The sequence below is a fragment of the Mustela nivalis genome, assembly GCF_964662115.1.
Source record: "Mustela nivalis genome assembly, chromosome: 9".
Lineage (NCBI taxonomy): Eukaryota > Metazoa > Chordata > Mammalia > Carnivora > Mustelidae > Mustela > Mustela nivalis.
In genome coordinates, this window is record NC_139028.1 from 93,846,878 (window position 1) to 93,867,419 (window position 20,542).

The following is a 20,542-nucleotide window of genomic DNA, read 5'->3' on the forward strand; positions in this document are numbered from 1 at the left end:
AAGTGACATGTACAGCTCAAGCATGGTCCTAATTGCTTTGCCATGTTTAAACTCATTCAGTTCTCACAGTCACCCATGAATATTCCCAGTTTACAAGTGGGAAAACGAAGGGTCAGAAAATGAACTCATAATCCATGGATAATTAGTGGCAGACCAAGGATTTGAAGCCAGGAGCAAATGAGGTCATTTTGCGAGTTTGCTCATAATAGAGCGCTTGGTCCATGGCGGGGGCGGGGGGGGGGCAGGGGGTGGTTCAGTGGAGGCTGCTGCATAAGGATTCACCTGGGTTCGCAGACCCTGCTAACATGCTGCACAGCCAGGCACTCGTCCTGGTCAGGTGCCCCTCACTAAAGCCAGGGGTTGGAGTAGATGACATATGTGTTTGGAGAGATGATGTCTGCCATTCTTTCTAGCTCTAACTTGTGGTGAGTCTCTGAAAGGTAGCAAGAGAAGAGGGGAGGGAGAGGAGAGGGGCATTTGTCACCACGTGATGCCTGGAAGACTAGTGGATACCCATCTGGTCCCTCCTGAGGGGGCGTCTCCTGTCTCCCCAATTCAGAACCCCATGAGCTGGGAGTCCAGATTTCTTCCCCGGAGCTGGCTAGCCTGGAGGCTGTGATTAGTGGAGTTCAGGGCGCATCGGGCTGGGAGGGCACCGTGGCCTCGTTTCTCACCCTCCCGTCCCCAGGAGTAACACAGAAGTGGCTGGTAAGCCACGGCATTGTCCTCACACACAGGGCCTCTTTGTTTCCCTGATACACAGAGAGGAGGCTGTAACAATGGCCTTGAATGGCACTTTGCTCTCCTTTCTCCAATGTTATACTTGTGTTTTTCAGTTCTGGAATCAGCTAGACAATTATTTCCTGCAGGAGGTATCAGCTTTACATCTTTCCTGTCTGCTTCTCTGGCAGTGCTCAGGCCCCGGGTCGGTGGGAACTGATGGAGAGCTAGGCCTAACGACAGCGGAGCCCATCAGAATGTCACCTTCTCAGGAGGCTGGAATGCAGTGGCACCTCACCTCTCCCCTGCGAGATGGCACCTGTCCTGGAGGAAGGAACCAGACCAGGTAACATGAGAGACAGGCAGAGAGCTGCTGGTGGGAAGCAGGGCCTGGAAGCGGTGGCTGAGGGTCCAGCCCGAGGAGGATGGGTTTCTGTTTTCTAGATACCCTGCTTGCTGGAGAGTGACGGTCCGCTGGCAAACAAATGAATAAGCCAAAGCAACTGAGGTCAAGTTCAGCAGCCTCCTGATTAGGGACACACTCTGCCTGTCTGACCCTTAGTCAGTGCCTCTGATGTCCGGGTAACAAGAAACTTCAGGGTCTGCGTGGATTTATGGAAATGACTATTCCCTTAATCATTGCTGTCATTATTAAGCTCTTCTTGAACTTCCTGTATTTGTGTGCAGATCACTATATGTATCTTATGGTACTGATAGCAATTACAGCAAACACTTAAACAATGTGTTTTCCATTCTCGCTTGGCAGAGAATGGAAAACAGGCAGTCTGGTCCTAGAGTCTGTGCTTTTCATCACATGCTTCTTACATAATGTTTTGCACAATAAATCAAGGTCACTCCAAGGTTGCACCTTGAGAGGCAGTGATGTATAATGATAACTACGAGGAGTATGTATAGTGAGACCTTTGCCCTGTGGCAGGCAATGTTCCAAGGGTTTAGCATCTATGTCCTCATTTATTCTGGATAATAACTTTATTGGAAGGATACTTTTATGGTCTCCATTTTATTGAGGTGGCAATTTCAGGGAAGCTAAGTAACTCTCCCAGGGTCACACCGCAGTCACGTGGCAGAGGCAGGCTTTGAGCTTGGTTCTTTCTAGAGTGTTGTGTGACTCTAAAGCCTGCCCAGCCCCGTGGCCAGTTTGGAGTTAAGTGGCCTCCTCTGGGTCATGAGATAGAGAGGGTGGCGTTCTGTCCCTGGCTTTGCAGAACATCGCTTAACGTTCCTGGCTTGAGGAGTGCAGAAGGTCTGAAATGGTTTGTCCGTTGTTCGCTTTCGCCTTGCTCGATGAAGATAGACCTGCCCGACAGCGGCCAGAAAAAATTTGCAGGGATGATAATTGCTTCACAAATAACCTGTCTCCTTCTTGGCCAGAGCCTGGGCTGAGCCGCCGCCTGGGCAGGAGGACATATGGTAAATAAACAGGACTCATGGGGTGGGGGGGCATTCAGGAAGCCAACTTTACTTTTGTCTATTACCGCACCTCAATTTTTTCCTACACGGTCCCCTTCTTTCCTTGTCCCAGGATGGAAATTAGGGTGGGCCCATGCTGACTACCTTTCTAGCTCCAAAGCAGTCTCAGTTCAGACCTTCAAAGGCTGTTCCACGTGGAGCCTCTCTCCCACCTCCAGCTGGGGCCTGGAGCAAAGAAAGGGAGACTGTGGTTGGTTTCCCCGCTTCCCGCCTATGCTGCCAGCTGGCTCACTGAGGCTTCTGACCCCCAGCAGGGGCAGGAGAGGGGGAGAGGAGGACCCAGAAGAGCAGGGAAGTTCTTAACTTGGTTAACACTGCGGTTAGCTGGCTGGACCTGGTGGGTGTTGGCACCTGATTCTTTCTCTCTTGGCACAATTTTATAAATACTTCAGAGAATACCCTCCTTCCTCATTTTTGGGGATTTCTAAACTCCCGATCCTTTGAAGCTGGCTGCCTAAGACTCCTTCTTCCAAGTCTGAGCCGTGCTTACTAGTTTGGTGGGGTTGCCAAAACAAATACCACAGGCTGAGTGTCTTAACAGAGACTAAGGCGTTGGCAGGCTTGGTGTCTTTTTTTTTTTTTTTTTAATTTTATTTATTTTAGAGACAGCAAAAGCAATCAGAGGGAGAGGGAGAAGGAGACTTATCACTGAGCAGAAAGTCCACTGCAGGGCTCGATCCCAGGACCCGGATATCATGACCTGAATCCAAAGCAGCCATTTAACTGACTGAGCTACTCAGGCACCCAGCAAGCTTGGTTTCTTCCGAGGCCTCTCTTGTTGGCTTGGGTTTGGCCGTTTTCTCCTTGTTTTTCACACCATCTTCCCTTTGCCTATGTGCATTCCCACATCTTGTCTTCTTCTGAAGATACCAGTCAGATTGGATGAAGGTCCACTCTAAAGACCTCATTTTAACCCAGTCACCTCGTTTAAAACCCTAACTCCAAATACAGTTACGTTCTGAGGTACTGGGAGTCAGGGCTTGAACATATGAGTCTGGAAGGGGGCTGGGGTAGGGGGGCACAGTTCAGCCAGGCCAGGTACCGTCAGCTTCTATTTGGGGAAGGGTTCGTGCTCTCCTGGAGGCCCTCTTCCAGAGGATCTACGCGACTCCCAGGGTCCCTTGTTGCACACCTCTGGCTTATCAGAAATACTCAGCTCCTCTTTACCCAGAAAATCCAAAGCCTCCCGGCCCCCTCCCTCCTGCTGGGTGCTCCGTCTCTCTTCACCTTGGGCTTCTAAGGTGTGATGCAGACAAAAGTCCTTAGGGATACTCGAGCTACAGAGATGCGGCTCACTCCCAGGAGGTGGGGAGTGGGCAGCTGGGACTGGGAGCACCTCTGTTGTTCACTCCAAAATTCTCCCTCCGTGCTCCCACTGTTTCCTCGTCCAGCCCTCCTTTCAGGGCTGGGGATGGTCCAAAAAGGGGGAAACTGGTATCATTTGCAAGTCCTGCATGACGGCGTCACAGCTCCCTTGGGATGTGTCCCCGAATGGCTTGTGTCTTCAGCACACGCTGAGATTCAGGTAGCCTTCCCACTCTGCTATCCCTCTGATGCCGCACTTAATTTTCATGAGGAGCCCCATGAGGAAGAGGACGGTGTCCTCGTCGAGCCGAAGGAGGGGAAGCTGGAGCTCAGACCGGTTCAGGAACGTCCCCCAAGGTAGATGGTAGAGACCTTGGGGAGCGGGGAGCAGAGATCCTCTTTGACCCACTTCGGTCACTCCCCTCGGCCTTCCCCACCAGGCTTCTGAGAGCTTCAGACTGCTGCCCTTTTTTGTTCTGGGCTGGAAAGAAGTTCCTTCTTAGCAGAATGTCACCACGGTAAAAAGCTGGAGTCCCCGCCTAGTCTGAATGCTGCATTTGGAATGCAGGGGCTGGTGCTGGGGTGGTGGGTCCAGGGTCAGATGGGGCTCTGTGTCCCCAAGGGATCTCTGCTGGAACCTTCTGCCCCTGCCCCAGCGTAACTCCTTCAGAGCAGTAATGGCGGGCGGTGCAACAGCTTTCTTTGCAGAAGCGCACAAAAGCAAAATTGCATCCTGAAAATCTTATTTGAGGCAGAAGGGGCTGTATGGTCTCACCCTGTATCTCCTAAGATGTACTTGACCTAAAGAAAACTTCAAAATAGAAAGACCTTGATTTTTAAGCTGACTTTTTCTGTTTAGATTTTTAACTGTTTTCTTTAAATATAAGTTCGGGCCTACCGTTGCGCATCCTTGCACAACTTCCCAGGGAAGGAAGAAGGACAAATGGGTCTGGCGGCTGTTTGGAAGCTGTGTGCCGAGGCTATATCCAGGATCTGTCCAGAGGCAGCGCTGGACTGGCCTGGCCTGGCCTGGAGTCTGGGGCCCAGGGAATAGGACAGGGATGCATGCGGTTGCCGCTAACTTAGACCCTTAGACCAGGGAAGAAGGAGAGGATAGTATTTCTCTTTAAGCACTCAGCAGTCATTTAGTGAATATCTATTACACTCAGGGCCTTTATAGGTCCTCTGCCAGGAAGCGACGGGTCATGAATGGTCCCTGGGAAAAGTGACCTGTGGGGCAGGACAGGGCTTGGAGGAGGCAAGACTGGACCACTGGAGAATCAGAAGCGTCAAGACTCCCAGAGCTGGGCAAGGAAGGAGGAAGGACCAGACCACAGTCCTGGCCTCCAGAATGGAGAGGGGAATGGGTTAGACAGGAGACAGTGTGGGAGCTAAGTGGGGTCAACCGACGGAAGCATCTAGAATGCTCCTCTGGTTTCTGACTTGGCCCACGGAAGTGATGCTATGGCATTACCAAAGGGTGAGTGTGTACATGTGTGTGGGGGGGGGGCGCAACTGTGCTGGGATTGGAACTGGCTGACGACCCTTTTCTGCAGAAAGAATTGGGGCATAGAGGTTGTTCTTTCTTGTAACAAATAGGTACTGAGGGTTTGCCATAAGCTGAGTGCTGGGGAGAGGGAAACCAAGGGGACACATTCCATTCCTCTCAGAGCTTACAGCCCAAGTGAAGGAGCAATTCAAATGAAATGTAGCAGAAAGACTGTAAAAGGGAATTGGGGAAGGGCTGGGGAAAATTGGTTACAGGCCAAGTATTCAGCGACATTAGAGAATGATTCATTTCTAAAAGTGTGATTATGGCATTGTATTTTAGGTGGGAGAATACTCCTCAGTTTGCTTCCTTTTTTGGAGATGCAAGTTAAAAGAGCATGATGTCAGTAATTGACTTGGCAACAAAATGAATACACACACAAAGAGAGAGCAAATATGGTAAAATGTTACCAGTTGCTGGGAGTCTATGAGAGCTCATTGTACTGTTCTACGATTCTTTGGGCTTTGGGTTTTTCCATGTGAAAACTTTCATTATAAAGATTTAAAAATACAAGGTAACAAGTGCCTCAATGGGAAGTAAGGGTGCAGTGGGAACACAAAAGAGGGCACCTAATTGGAATTTGATGAGTGAGAGAAGCCTTCCAAAGAAAATAACATCTAAGAGCGGAGAGATGAATGGACGATGGACAGGGGAATGGGGAAGTGCCTTGGGGAGAATATAACAGGCAACGTGTGTGAATGCTTGGTAGCCTGTTTTGTTAGAGGAACCACATAAAAACACACACAAAGACATTTAATGGGAGTGTTGAATGTCAATCAAGGGGTTACCAGGAGGTGAGAAGAGAAGGCACGGGTGCTGTGGATAAATTTGGACTTTGTCCCGACGTGAATATAAGCAGGGGGGTGTGTTTCAGAAAGAGGAGGCTACCGTGTATTGAGCTGTTGGGTCTGGCAGCCGCTGCTGTAAGGGCTCCGTCTGTAGTAGTCCACTTAACCCTCACTGGCTTCCCAGCACCTAGCGATCAGCACCGCTGTTTTACAGATGAGGCAAACTGAGGCCCAGAACATGGAAGTAGTGGCTCAAGTGGCTCAAAACAGGTCTGGAGGAGGCAGGTCGGAACCCAGGCAGCCTGGCTCCAGAGTCATGCTTTTAACCCACAAGGCCACCCACCACCTCTCAGGGCCAGGCTGTTCTCGGTGGAAAAAGATCTGGGAGCAAACAGGACTCAAGGCAGGAAGACCACTCAGGAGGCAGTTGCAAGAGCCCTGGTGAGTGGGGAAGGTGACTCGAACTAACCTAGAAAGAGCAGAGATGGGGAAAATGGACAGGATGGAGTTATTTCAGAGGGAAAGCGCGGGACTTGGTGATCAAATGGTTGTGTGTGTGTTGGCAGGGCATGGAGTGGTGGGGTGGGGAGTCAAACACCCCACTGAGAACCTGCCCCACTTTTGCAGGAGAAAGGGGACCTGGAGCAGTTCTCCTCATGACACACAGTGAGGGCATGCGCAGATCCCTAACATCACCTCCATCTGCGAGGACCAGCCTATCGTACAGCCGACTCACATCTCTCATCCTGGCCTCTGCTAACCATCATTTCTGATGCCATTTGCTATCTTCACTGTTAGAATTTCATCACCTACAGTCCTTGTCATTTCTGCACCCTAAGTTTTCTGGCTCTGGGAGGCCACAGCCCCCAGTTGTTTTCCTAATTGTCTCCCAGCTCACCCAGCACACCGTAAGCCAAAAATGCTGCCAAGGGGAGGCCTGTGCTGCTCCGCCAGGGGCCCTGAATCCTCGGGCCCCCTTCCCTGGGCTCAGCCCGGATGACGAATTAAACAAATATTGAAAAACGATAAAAAGAAAAACACTTGGCGGTGTCCTTCTAATGCTTATTGATTTTTAAGATCTTCCCAGGCATGAAAACGAGATTCACTGCCGTCATCTTGACATTGGATTCCTGTTAGCTGGAAGAGTGGCTCATCGATCAGGGTGGGGTGCCCGGCAAGGCGGGTATGGGCCTGTCTCCTGTCTGGGTCGTCAGCTCCAGCTATGGAGCGTGGTGGGGCTGAGGCGGGGTGGGAGCTAGAGACTACTCGCTTCAAGCAAGGGGCACTGTGGCCTGAGAGGGATCTCTTGGCATCTGGGAAGCCAGTGAGGCCACTTCTCTATATGCAAAGGGTGTGGGGCTTCAGAGCACAACATGAGCTCTTCTGTATATACTGCTCTCTCTCTCTCTCTCCAAGGAAATCGTTCATTTAACAGCAAATATTTATTTAGTTGCTACTATGGGCTACGTCCAGTTCTAGGTGCTGGCGATATAGCAGTGCCCTCCTGGGAGCCTACCTCCCAGGGAACATTGTGAGGAGCTTTGTGGGTAACCTGTCTATGCCTGTATCACATCTGTCTCTAGGCCTGGGTCTCTAGGTTCACGTTGTACACACGATTCTGTGAGTCGCTTCTTCACTAACAGTGTCTTGGAACCCATTCCATGTCAGCCTAAACGGACCTGCCCCGTCTTTGATAGTTGTGTGATGGTCTTCTGCAGGATAAATCCTTGCAGGTAGACATATGGGTTCTTCTAATATTTGCCACCCACAGAGCTGCAGCCAACTTTCTTCTACATATACTGCTGTACACATGGGAGTCCATACATGTACTGAGTGACCATGGGTAAGTTAATGAACCTCTCTGTGCCTCAGTTGCTTCATGTGTAAACTGAAGGTAATAATGGTACCTCCCTCTAATCATGAAGGAAATGCAAACAAATGACAACAAGATGCTGCTTTATTCCTGCTAGGATGTCTATAATCAAAAAGACAGGTATTAACTAGTGTTGGCTGGCAAAGCTATGAAGAAATTGGAGTCCTCGTATACCCCTGGTGGGAATATAAAATGGTGCAACCACTTGGGGAGAAAGTTTGGCAGCTCCTGAAAAGGTAATTCAGAGAATTACAGCAAATGGCCCAACAACTCTCACTTTGATGTAGAGGCCCAGGATAAACGAAAACACATGGCCACACAAAAACATGTATGCAAATGATCATAGCAGCCTTCTTCCTATTAGGCAAAAGCTAGAAACAATCCAGATGTCCAACAAGTGAGGAATGGATAAACAAAATGTGGTATGTCCATGCAATGAATATTATTTGGCATTAAAAAGACAGGAAGTATTGATATATGTTACAACATAAATGAGTCTTGAAAACATTAAGCTAGCAGAAAGTGGCCGGTCACCAGGGACAACATATTGTGTATTTCACTGATGTGAAAAGTCCAAAATAGGCAGATCCACAGGAACAGAAAGTAGGTTGGTAGTTCTCAGGGGACTGAGAGGTTGAGATAATGAGGATTGACTCCTAATAAGTACAGGGCTTCTTTTGGGGGTGATGAAAATGTCCTAAAATTGTGATGATGATAGCACAACTCTGCAAATATACTAAAAAAATATTGAACTGTATACCTTAAAATGGGTAAATTGTATGGCATGTGAATTGTATCTCAGCAGAGCTATTATTTAACAATAATAGTAAGACCACCCTCCTGTGTTGTGAGGATGAACTGAGATGGCATATTGATGCAGAGAACAGTCCCGGGCATCTGGAAGCTCTAAGTATCCACTATTCCTGGTGTCGCTCTGGAACAGAGATTCCCAGAAGTAGAAATGGTGAACCAAAGGGCAGGTGCATTTAAAAAAATTTTAATATTTTAAATTTCAAAGACTGCAAAGTTCCCCTCCAAAACCATCTTCACCATCTCACTGTCAAAAGTAGTGCACAGGATGTCTGTTTTTCTCCTTTCTTCTTTTCAAAGAAGTAGCCACCACAAAAAATCTAGAAGAGCATAGATCACTGTTCACTGTGGTTTTCCTTCAGGTGATGGGATCATGTGTGGATTATCTTTTCTTCTCTCATAGTGTTTATCTGAATTTTTTTCATATTTTCAAAAACAAAACATGTGGTTGTAAATGGCATGAGTTCATTCTTTTTCATGGCTGAGCAATATTCCATTGATTGATTGATATGCCAGTGAAATTATCTATTTATCTATCTATCATCCATCTATCTATCTATCTATCTATCTATATCACACCTTCTTTCCATTCATCTACAGGTGGATACTTGGGTTGCTTCTTCACCTTGTCTATTGTTAATAATCCTGCAATAAACACAGGGGTGCATCTGTCTTTTCATATTCATGTTTTCATTATCCGTGGGTAAATACTCAGTAGTGGAATTACTGGGTCACACGTTAATTCTGTTTTTACTTTTTTGAAGACTTTCCATACTGTCTTCCATAGTGGCTGCACCAGTTTGCGTTCCCCCCAACGGTGCTCGGAGGTTCCTTTTTCTCCATATCCTTGCCAACACTGTTATTCTTGTGTTTTTTATTTTAGCTATTTTGACAGGTGTTAAGTGAGATCTCATTGTGGTTTTAATTTGCATTTACCTGATGATTAGTGATCTTTTCATGGATGGACCTAGAGGGTATGTAATGCTAAGTGAAATAAATCAATCAGAAAATACCATAAGATTTCACTTTTATGTGGAACTTAAGAAACAAAACAAGTGAACAAACAAAATTTAAAAGGAGGCAAAAAAAAAAAAAAACCCAAAACCAAACTCCACAGACTCTTAAATATAGCAGATGGATGGTTGCTAGAGGGGAGGTGGATAGGGGCCTGGGTGAAACAGATAAAGGGAATTAAGAGTACACTAATCATGAGGAGTACTGAGAAATGGTAGAACCGTTGGATCATTTTATCATAAACCTGAAACGACTGTAACACTGTATACTAATTACACTTGAATAAGAATTCTCTTAATTAAAAAAAAAACCAGAACACATAATTACATAATACTTATGAGTGAAAGTATCCCCCATCTAATTTAAACCATGGGACTTTAACTCTTGCCGGCTTTAGTGGTTAGAATGGGAGACTTTACACCTATCAGTCCGCCCTACCAAGACACAGGTCCTTCCCATTATGAAGCTTTTATTGCAATAGCCAGAGGACAATAACATAGGGAAGTGCAGAGATGGCAATTATGAGCCAGGCTTTCTCACTCAGTGTTACCAAAAAACCATACCTGCGCACCATTTGCACCGCTGCCAGACACCAGATCTTGCAAGTTCGCAAATACTTCGTGGGCATCGTCATTTAGCCTCCACAAGGATTCTGTGACATAGTTACAGGTGCAAAACAGGAGCTGGAAAAATCAAGCGATTGCCCAAATGCGCGGTTAGGAGGTGACTGAGATAGATATGGCTGAAGAGGCCTTTAGCTGTGAGTCAGGAGTCACACGCCAGGATCTTTTATTATCTCACTTAAAAGTAAGGACAAGGGGCACCTGGGTGGCTCAGTGGGTTAAGCCTCTGTCTTTGGCTCAGGTCATGATCTCGGGGTCTTGGGATCGAGCCCCACATTGGGCTCTCTGCTCAGCAGGGAGCCTGCTTCTCCCTCTCTCTGCCTGCCTCTCTGCCTACTTGTCATCACTCTCTCTATCAAATAAACAAAATCTTCTAAAAAATAAAATAAAAGTAAGGACAAAGTTAGAGCAAGCTTCAGGGAAGAGGCTGATTCAGTGGCTTGGTGATATCTTCAGGACACCCAACCTTTTCAACTCTTTGCTTTGCCATCTTCCTGTTTCCATCTTCAGAAAGAAATAGGGCTCTAGCAGGACTATCTAGACAGAGCAGGGTTCAGAGAAAGACAGAAGGTCAGTTTATTTCTGGGGCTTTCTCCTTAAAGTGAAATAACTTTTTCTAGAAGCCCTGCCCGCATCCTTCTAGCAAACTTTTCCCATAGGCGCAATTTGTCTCCTGGGCTGCTTCTAGGTCCTTTACCTATTCTTGAACCAACCATGGGCAAAGTGAATGGAATTACCTCTCGACAAATTTGTCCTGTCCCCAGGGTTTGTACTGGGGATGGGTCACTGTTCCTTGAGGAAAGGGAGTTCCCTGAGCAAAACTGAGTGTATTTGGAAGGGGAAGAGGAAATGCGTGTTTTGAGGAGTTGAGCGGACAAAGCCATATTATCCAACATAAGGGGAGACTTATACTGTCAAAGTTGGGAGTGTTTCTTTCTAGTTACTGCACTGTTCTGCATTGTGGCCAAGACTTCCATTGAAGGAAATTGATTTTTTAAGGTGGAGCTTATAAATCAAACACATCCACCCCTTCTCTCTGTCTGCAGGTCCCATCCTCTATGAAGGGAGGCTTGGAGGCTTGATTTACAGCAGATCACTGCAAGTGAAGTAGTGCGTTTTAAAAATATCCCAGTGGCAACTAGGTAATTTCCATTTTGGGATTGCTAGTCTGGAGAGCTGCCATTTCACACTCCCCTGGGGTCTCCCAGGAAAGGCCCCTTTGGGATGATCTCCTCTTGGCAGCTTATAGGACCGACTTTATTAATAGGACAATATCAGTTTACGGATTTAGAAGATTTCAGAAAGAGGTATTTGGCTTCCCTTCATGAGAATCACTTTTTTAGCTCATCGTGATAAATTGGAGTATCAGTCAACAAATTTTCATTCACCTCCCTTGCGGCTTAGGACATAGTATATTTCTTGCCCACAGTGACTTTGGGCTTGGCCATTGACATGACATAGCCAATGGGATATGAATGGATAGGACTCTAGCAGCGGCTTTAAGTAGGGTGTGCTACCCTTGTGCTCTTGTGACCACCATGAGAAGAGAACACCTTAGGGAGCCACTGTCCCTTCTCTCTGGCCTCCAAGGATTAACCACATGAAGCAGACCAAACTCCCAGCGGAAGCAGAGTTCCCCTGCCCAACCTGTAGATTTGTGTGCAAGAAAAATAATGCCTTGTTTTCATAAGTCGCCAAGTCTTTCTTCTGCAGCAGTGTTGCAGCAAAGTTGACTGCTACAAGGGATGTTTCTGAGTGATGCCCAAAGGGTCTGGTTGGTGTGGAAGACCCATAGGACCAGCTATGAGAACATGTCCCATCAAAACAACCGCTGGAATACCACATGCTGAACATAGTTCAGGGAGGGAATGAACTGGAGATGTTTTGGTATTTTCTTGGAATGACCCAAGTTCTAAGAACTTTTTATAAACTGTTCTCTGACCCCTTCTCAACAAAACAGACTTACTGGCCAATAAATTGCTAAACCACGTGTTTCATCACCAGTGTTCAAATGTAGTAGAATGTAGGGGAAAGAGTGCTGGATGTGGTGTGGTTCTGTACCACAGTTCAGCTCAGGTCTTGTCTGTAATATTGGCTAAGTCATTTAATTCCTATGAACCTCATTTTCCTTCTATGCAAGCTGGTGTCGGCAGGGGGTGGTTACAAGAATAAAATAATCATGCGTATCTATGGTTTCCAAATTGTACTTCTAGTGGGTGAGGTTTTTCTCCTAACAAAATCAATATATAAGACTAATAACTGGATACAGAGTTTGCTTAAATATTTATTTGGCACGAAGTTTTTCATTGTTGGCAGAACCTGCCAGGTTCACAGGGATGTTAGAGTTCCCTAACACCCGTTTAAAAACAATTACAGATTAAATTTGTAGAGTAAAACCACTCTACAAATGGCCTTGGTGATGGTACTGGGGATGGCGGTGCTGGTGTATGTTCTCCAAAAATGTTTCCCTGCCCTCTCTTCTTCCCAGATTTCTCCCACTGACAGGAATCTGAAAACCAAATGTAAAGATTTAAGTGTGTGTATGTGTGTTTTGACACACTCTGAAGCTTGAAGAGACTCAATCAACTTCAACAAGTCAACCATAATTACAACAAAGTCACTGCTACAGTGACTCCGTGTATGTGCAGTCGTCTGTGGTTATCCCTCTAGTCACACAGTTGCTGGTCCACCCTAGGTCACTATTTGAGCAAAGTAATGTACCACTCTGACCTGGAAAACTTTGCATCCTCTCAAAAGAACATATGATCATTCTGTGTCTCCATATAACACAGGGCTTCTTTATTCTTGCATGCTACAAATTGGGCCCCGTGTTACTCTGTCTTCAAGGACATTCTCAACTTACAAGTCTGTCTGACAGTGTGTAATAATAAGTGCAATCAATTGTTACAAAAGATGGATTTTACCTGTAGGTCATAATTTGTCAGCATGCCTGTAGAAGCTTCCTGTGTGTCCAAGCCTACTGCTTTAGAATCACTGCTTAAGGATATTTCTTCTTTTAAACTCTCCTCTCTGGGCCCTATCAGTCATTCACACTTTAATCAGAAATAGTTCCTCAGAGTCTCTTTTAAGAACATTAGATGAGAATGGGATAGAGTGTCTAAGTTTGGGTTCCCCTAGAAGCAGATCCTGAGACAAAGATTCACATGTAAATTGTTTACTTGGAAGGTAGGGAAGCAGTACTATAGCAGTAGGGAATTGATGTATGCAAGGGAAAGTAACCAATTATGGATATGTTGTCAATCAAACTACTATGTGTGTAACTGAAGACAAATCCTAAGAAACCCTGGGAACTAGCATGGGAAACACATCGTACAGTTATCCCACCCAAGGGGAAAGGGATATGGGGTATTTACACCAAATTCCTTAGCCACAGGGTAAGTGTGCTCCCAGCACATGCATTTCCTGACTTTTCTAGCCATGTGCATAAGTAGAGTGAACCCTGGTGGCCAGAGAATGACCTTAGGTAAAGAGACGCATCTAGATGGCAAGGCTTGAACACTGAAAGTACCCGCTACAATCCACCCCTTGTACCATTCAGATCTCCCCTTGTCCTCTTTCAAATTCTTTCTGTTCTGTCACTGAGTCTTCAAGATGATGACCAATCATACTTCCTTTATTTTTTTATTATATTCAGTTAGCTAACATATAGTACTTTGTTAGTTTTTGATGTAGGATTAAAGGATTCATTAGTTGCGTGTAATACCCAGTGCTCATCACAACACACATAATACTTCCTTTAAAGTAAACTAAAAGGCTGAAAGCAGAAAACTTGTGGGGGCACATTCACATGCTAAGGGAACTGGGGTCTGCTCTCCTAACCTTCGACTCCATTTTAATTCCCCTAACCCCATTGCTTCGAGTGCCTTATACACCGAGGCCACCCAGACCTCCATCCTTGAAGGATCTGAGCCTTGGATTACTGTGTCTCTGGCAACCCATGGTTACTGTGGCCGACCATTCACAGTTATCACTGCACATGGGAACATGTACCAGTACCCCCAGAGATTCTCTGAATTGCAGACATACTCCTCCCTGCCTTCATTAGGTTCCTTAAATAATCAAGGCTGACATCTTTGCCTGGATAGTAATTCCTTCCTTTGCACCCCAGTTTACTAGCAATTAGGGACCCAAAATGGTGAGGCATCAGTTAGAGTTTTAGGTTTTGTGTGGTTCTTATCATGTCTCTGTTAGAAACATTGTCTTCCCTGTGCATTAGGACTTGGCAGATACTGAAGATGGGAGAATGGAGAAGTACAAATTCTCTAAGTGGTTCACTGGGAATGATGGCAAGAGAAGCCACTCCTATTTAAACTCCTTGGTATCCAAACCCATGTGGTCCAGCCATTGGAGACACAGCACCATACAGGGACCAATGGTTAAAAGTCTACACGACGTCTCAAAGCACCTCACTCCACAAAGTGTCCTCTTACCTGCATCCAACCAAAGTTGCATCTTATCTTACTTGCATTTTTATGAAGTCATTCTAATCTTACCTTAGACAAACAGCTTCTGAGCGATGTGATATGCAGTGGGACCAGTAGATCCTGTGGTTATCATCCCTTCTTGGCTAAAAATGAGTCCTTTGGTGAGGCAATGCTATGCAGACCCCATGTTCTAACAAATCAGACCTTCTGTGAGCCCTCAGACAGTAGTGCTAACCGAGGCACTGAAGGCAGGAAAGGCAAACTGGAATACGTGGTCCATCCCAGTCTCGCCGCCCTATCAGGACTTCCACTTGGTCATAGGAGACTTGCTGGGGCTATGAACTCATCAGGCTTCTCCTATTCTGGGGTATGACTTCATCAGGCTTCGCAACTTTGCTGTTCACATGATTAGATCCTGTGCTTGACGTTAGGTGTATCTGCTGTCTGGCTGTAGGACATGAGACTGTTTTCAAGGGCTTTAAGAGGGGCTATCTGGCTTCTTAGCCATAACTTGGGCTGCTAGCTGGGTGGTTGGAGCCTGTCATTCTCTTTCAGTGCTCCTATTCTACTTCACTTCTGAGCAACCAAGCAGCCCTGCAGTCCTTACAATTATCCTTGATCCCGCATCTCTCCAATGCTGGATATTGCATTTTTTAAAAAGATTTTATTTATTTATTTGAGAGAGAAAGAGAGTGAGAGAGACCATGAGCAAGCGGGAAGGGTAAAGGGAGAAGCAGACTCCCCCACTGAGCAGAGAGCCCGATGTGGGGCTCAATCCCAGGACTGTGGGATCACGACCTGAGCCAAAGGCAGATGTTTGACTGAGCCGCCCAGGTGCCCCTGGATACCCCATTCTTTTTCATCCATGACGCATCCCAATTCACCTCCTATAGTCTTGGTTCTTGTGATGCTACTGACAACACCTCACTTGCCATCAGCAACTGGTCTTTGTTGCCACCTTCCATCTTCCAGAGTCCCATCCTTAGATACTGCTTCTTAAGAAAACTTCTGGTACCAAGAAGACCTGGAGACAAGGATTCCAGAACCAGCAGTTCATTTGGAAAATGAAGGAAGCACTAGCAGGGAGGGAGGAAGTCACCAAGGGAAAGCTGGTAAATGGCACATTATCAAGCAAGTTACCACAATGAGCTTAAACCTGCTGGGGGGGGGGGGGTATCGGGAAAAAAAAAGACATAGAATGCAATCCTTAGACTTATCCCCCTGAGTAGCAAGGGAGCTGGCATATCTATGTATACCAGCTTGAGGGAGTCATGGGTTGAATGCTGCCAGGCAGGCATGGTGGTCTTATTAATCACTGACCCCTTGTAGCCTGTCTCATGCATGAATAAAACAGACCCTGGTAGCCAGACAGAGCCCTTAGGCAAAAGATGCAGATTCTGGTCATGGAAAATCAGACCCACACGCCCTGAAATGTTACCACCCATGGGAATGTGAGAGAGCCACCAACACCAACAACTGCAGGTTGGGGGAGACGGGGGAGATAGTTTGAGAACACACTGACTGAGTTTAGGGAAGGCAGAGATGTTAGGACTAATCAAAGAGCATCCAAATTGTCCTAATTCTCATTTTTGAGGGCTAGTCCCATTCTAAGGAGGGGCTGCTTGGCACAGCTGTTTTTAGCAAAAAAACAAAACAAACAAACCAAACCAAAACAAAACCAAACAACCCCCCCCCCAAACAACTATAAAGGAATAGAAAAAGAAACACGCAACATCCCTTGGTGACAAGTCCAGCACTTCATTGTCCAACTGCAGGCATGCATCTTGGGCTCAGATGGGGGAGGGCTGGGGAAGCGAAGGTCTTAGTGGAGAGGACTATCTCTTAGCCCCTCATGGGCTGTGTCAGGGAGGCAAAGGTCCCAAACTTGGCCTTCACTTGAATTGGTAGGCAAGGCTGGGTTGAATTGTCTATTATCTTAATGAACCCCTTGAAGTTGTAGTTTTAAAAAATGCTCTCTGTATAGATCACCTAGTTCAAGATGTCATTTTTTCTTTGGGGTAAAGAGAAATGGAATATTTGGAAAAATATAGACATGGAAGCCTCTCCTGGTGTAGAAAGATCTTCTTACGGTGGGGCTTTTGCTGAGTGTGGTTTTCTTCTTTGTTCTGTTAGAGTGCAGTGGTGGATAGCGTTGGGATTTGGGGATAACCATCAATCTGTCTCCTTCCTGAATTCAAACCAACTGATATACAGACGCAAGGAAGCAAAGTACCAATTGATGACTAGCAAACCATTGGAGACAATCTTGAATGTTCATTAATAGGTGGAAGGGTAAATAAATATGGAATGACCAGAAAATGGAATACTATGCAGCTAAAAAAAAGGGGGATGAAGATGCTCTGGGTATTGACAGGGGAAGAGCTCTAAAAAGAATGGGAAGGAAAGAGGGAGGGAAACATAAGTGTGTAGCATCCTAGGTGAACCTAATGTTTAGAGGGAATCACTAAAGAAAATACTAATAGGTAGAGCTTGGCAGTGGGCACAGGGTAGGTAGGGGCCTGGGTGAGAGGGAGACTTTTCATGGAATACCATTTTGGGGAAACATGTAAATCAGTACCTATATGGCTAGACACCTAGAAAATGACTCGGGGGAGGGAGGGGACATAGATGGGATGGATTAAAAGAGTTATTGCCCCTCCTCAAAAGTCACCCGGTTATCTCTTGTCATGATTTCAGGAAAGGAGACGGAAAGAGTGGTGGGTGGGAAAATATGAGAAGGTACAAGTGAAGAACTTCATGAAGGCAGAGTATTACCGTGTGCACCTGCTGCCTGTGCCATTGCTGTGCTCCCATCTCCGTTCACTGGGTGTACCTTACACGGAGGAGGTGCCCAGAAATACAACTGCCAGGGTCTGAGTGCACCAGGATTCTGAATAACCTGTTGGCACAGCTCTTGGCTGCTACCCACTTGGGAGGCAGTATGGGGTGATGGTTAAGAGCACAGCACCCGGCAGCAAACTTAGACTATGTTCCTGACTCCACCACTAACCAGATGTGTGGGTGTGAGTGTCTAATTCATCTCCTCCTCATGTGAAAAACAAGAGAAATACTAGCACCTACCTCACCATCATGAAGAGTCACACACAAGAGTGCATGGGACAGCACCTGGCCCATTAGAGATGCTCCAGAGCATTTGGTATTCATTTTTGCCAGTTTCATCATTTATTGCTGTGGTTGGTAGCACAGATCCCGACTCTTCACGGAAGACAGAACAGAGTCTAGCTTCTTGCCTGGGCAGGGCAGCTGACCCTTCCTGACATTGCTGGCTCATGTAGCATCTGCCTGCCTTAGATGCCCTTCCAGCATCTAAGGTCCTGGGGTGGGGCTCACCGGAGGAGCAACTCTGCTGACAGATGTATCCTCTAGGATTCCAGAGGTGATGCCAGATGTTGGCATGCAGCTGTGCTCACAGAACACCCTATCAATGTTTATCCCCTGCATAATTGCAAAGTAAATGGCTTAATGTTATTGTGGAAATGACTCTAAAAGTTAATGGTTCCTCTAAGAGGAGAACCCCGCACCCTCCTCCCTCCTCCCTCCTCCCAATGGCACCAGGTCCTTAGTTCTCAGCCTTTTTCCTGTCTCATGGAAAGGAGCCATGGACCTGATGACACCCTGAGTGAGAAATTCACTTGGAACTCTGCTGGTGATGATCTGATCTTAGTTGTGGTGAAGAAAAAGTAAACAGGTGTCATTAGAGAGCTCCCTTGATTAATTCTGTTGTTTTTTACTCCATCTTGTAAAAGAAGTTTTAAGCCACAGCAATGTCCAAGGTTCAAAAAGTTAAGTGTGTTTCAGGTTTTAAAACCATTTAATACATCGAAGATAGTTTTGTCCTGGTCCCCATGTTCTGGTCAGAGATAAGCTTTGCTTTGTTGTGTTGCTAAATACTGTCTCTTGTTGAAGCAGCAGGTGAGCCGATGACAGACAAGCCTGCCCTTGGATATAACTGGGCAGAGTAAGCTGTGCTCAGAGCAGCGGGACTTGGGGACCAGATATCTGGCATGTCAGCCCCACCTCAGCCCCAGTGTCTTTCCTGTAGGACAAAGCCAAACACGTCAGCAAAGGGGCCCAGAGCAGCCAAGGGCCACTGACCATACGTACAATGCCAATTAACTCTACATGGAGGAAGAATACTAGAGAGAGTACGGACACTGCCAACTCAGCAACCAGACGTCGGATGTTAGCACCCCGCCATTGCAGCCATTCTCCTCAGTGCACCAACCTTCAGGGAGCATGTGCTGGACGGTTTAGTGTTAGGGGTCCAGACCATGTGCTCTGAAAATGGTCTGCCTGAGTTCAAGTCCCAGCTGTGCTGCCTACCAGCAGCTGAGTGGTTTTGATCCAGTCACTTCTCTGTGCCTCGATTTCTTTTCTGCAAAATGGCAATCATAATAGCGTCCCCTTCATAGGGCTGCAGGGAGGGTAAATGAGTTAATATAGGTCAAGTGGCTGTTTCATGGTAAGTGATATAAAGTTGTGGTCTCGGACACCCTGTGATGAGTCGCCCCCACCCCACCCCACTAAAGAACACTCCATTCATTTGAATCATGTAGTTGGCAAAAAGGAACTATAAAAAGCTCCCCGTAAATGACTTCTAGATGGATGTCAGTGAGTCCCTTGGACTTGGGTGTTTGCGTCCACAGGAGCGATCTCTGTCTTGGCCTTGCAGATCTCGGTGCCTCACCGAGTTACCTTAGAAGAGCCTCCTTACAAGTCAGTGAGCAAGGCGAATTTTACTAACAGCATCCCCATGAGGTGTGAGGAGGGGCTGATTGGAGGGATATCGCAGTGCACAGCCCCACACACACGTGTGTGTGCACACCACCGCAAATGACTTTCACACCTCCTTTAGGATTTCTTCCCTCTAAAGCTTGGCTGCACTTGGGTGGTTTCCCTTGTTGCCCTTTTCCCCACACCAGCCTCCAATGTTCTCTCTCTGCCTCTTGGGAACTTTAAATTCCTTGCTCTCTGTAGTAAGCAGGGCTGTCTGACCCTGTCCCAGGTCCAGCGCGCACTTACCCTATCAAACACACAATGGCCAACATCTCCACCTTGATTCAGTAGACGTATCAAGATGGTACATCAAAGCACTTTGCAGACATCCCAAAGCCCAGACCCAGATTGAGTCCCTACTGCTCTGTTATTTACTAACTCTGTGTTGGTGGGCAAGTTACTCAACCCCTCTGAGCCCCCACGTTACTCATCTGAAAAACGAAGGTGAGGCTACGCCTGGAGGGGCTGTTGTGGACCCAAAGTGAAACCCAGAGCACTGCCCGGTTTTGCACAGCAATGCAATCTATGCTTTTTGAATAAATAATAGCCTCATCTCTCACGAAACATAAATGGGATTTCTCCCAGCAGAAAAACGGGCATCCATAACTTTTTATGAGATGTGTACAAGGCACTATGGGACATAAAAGAATGAATACTTAGGTCTATTTAGATGATGCTGGGAACTTTTGCAGGTTACTTAATCACTCTGAACATTAGCCTCCTCCATTGTAAAATGGGGATAATAATAGTACCTATTTATTTGGCTGTGGGGAGGATTAAATGAGATAATGCATATGAAAACAGAGCCATGGTCCAATGTGAAAGTTTAGAAGACTGTAGCTATTATTATTAAAAGCTTATGCCTTGAACTGAACTGCTAGGATAGGGAAATGTATTTGCCTCTTTTTCGGGTATAAAATTCAAATTTGCAAAGTTCAGATGCATTTAGGAAATCCCAATGCTATTTTACTGACTGCTGTAGTCAAGACAGAAATTGATTAATTTAAGCTGATAGCTTCGGCTTTAGAAATTTTAAATCACTACACAATTCATAAACTTACTAATGGCTCTCTCTTGATATTTCATTTTGGAAATCTTAAATTCTTTGTGGGCTGTTAGCTCTGTAG

At 46.3% G+C, this 20,542-nt stretch overlaps 1 protein-coding gene across 1 annotated transcript in view; it reads left to right on the forward strand.

The window, feature by feature from the left end:
• The first annotated feature begins 287 nt into the window (after nucleotides 1–287).
• PRR5L (proline rich 5 like) overlaps nucleotides 288–20,542 on the forward strand; it is a 145,016-nt gene continuing 124,761 nt past the window's right edge. The window contains exons 1-2 of the mRNA XM_082748970.1: nucleotides 288–425; nucleotides 912–1,066. The gene's annotated coding sequence lies outside the window, so the exon portion shown is untranslated. The remainder of the gene's footprint in view (nucleotides 426–911; nucleotides 1,067–20,542) is intronic.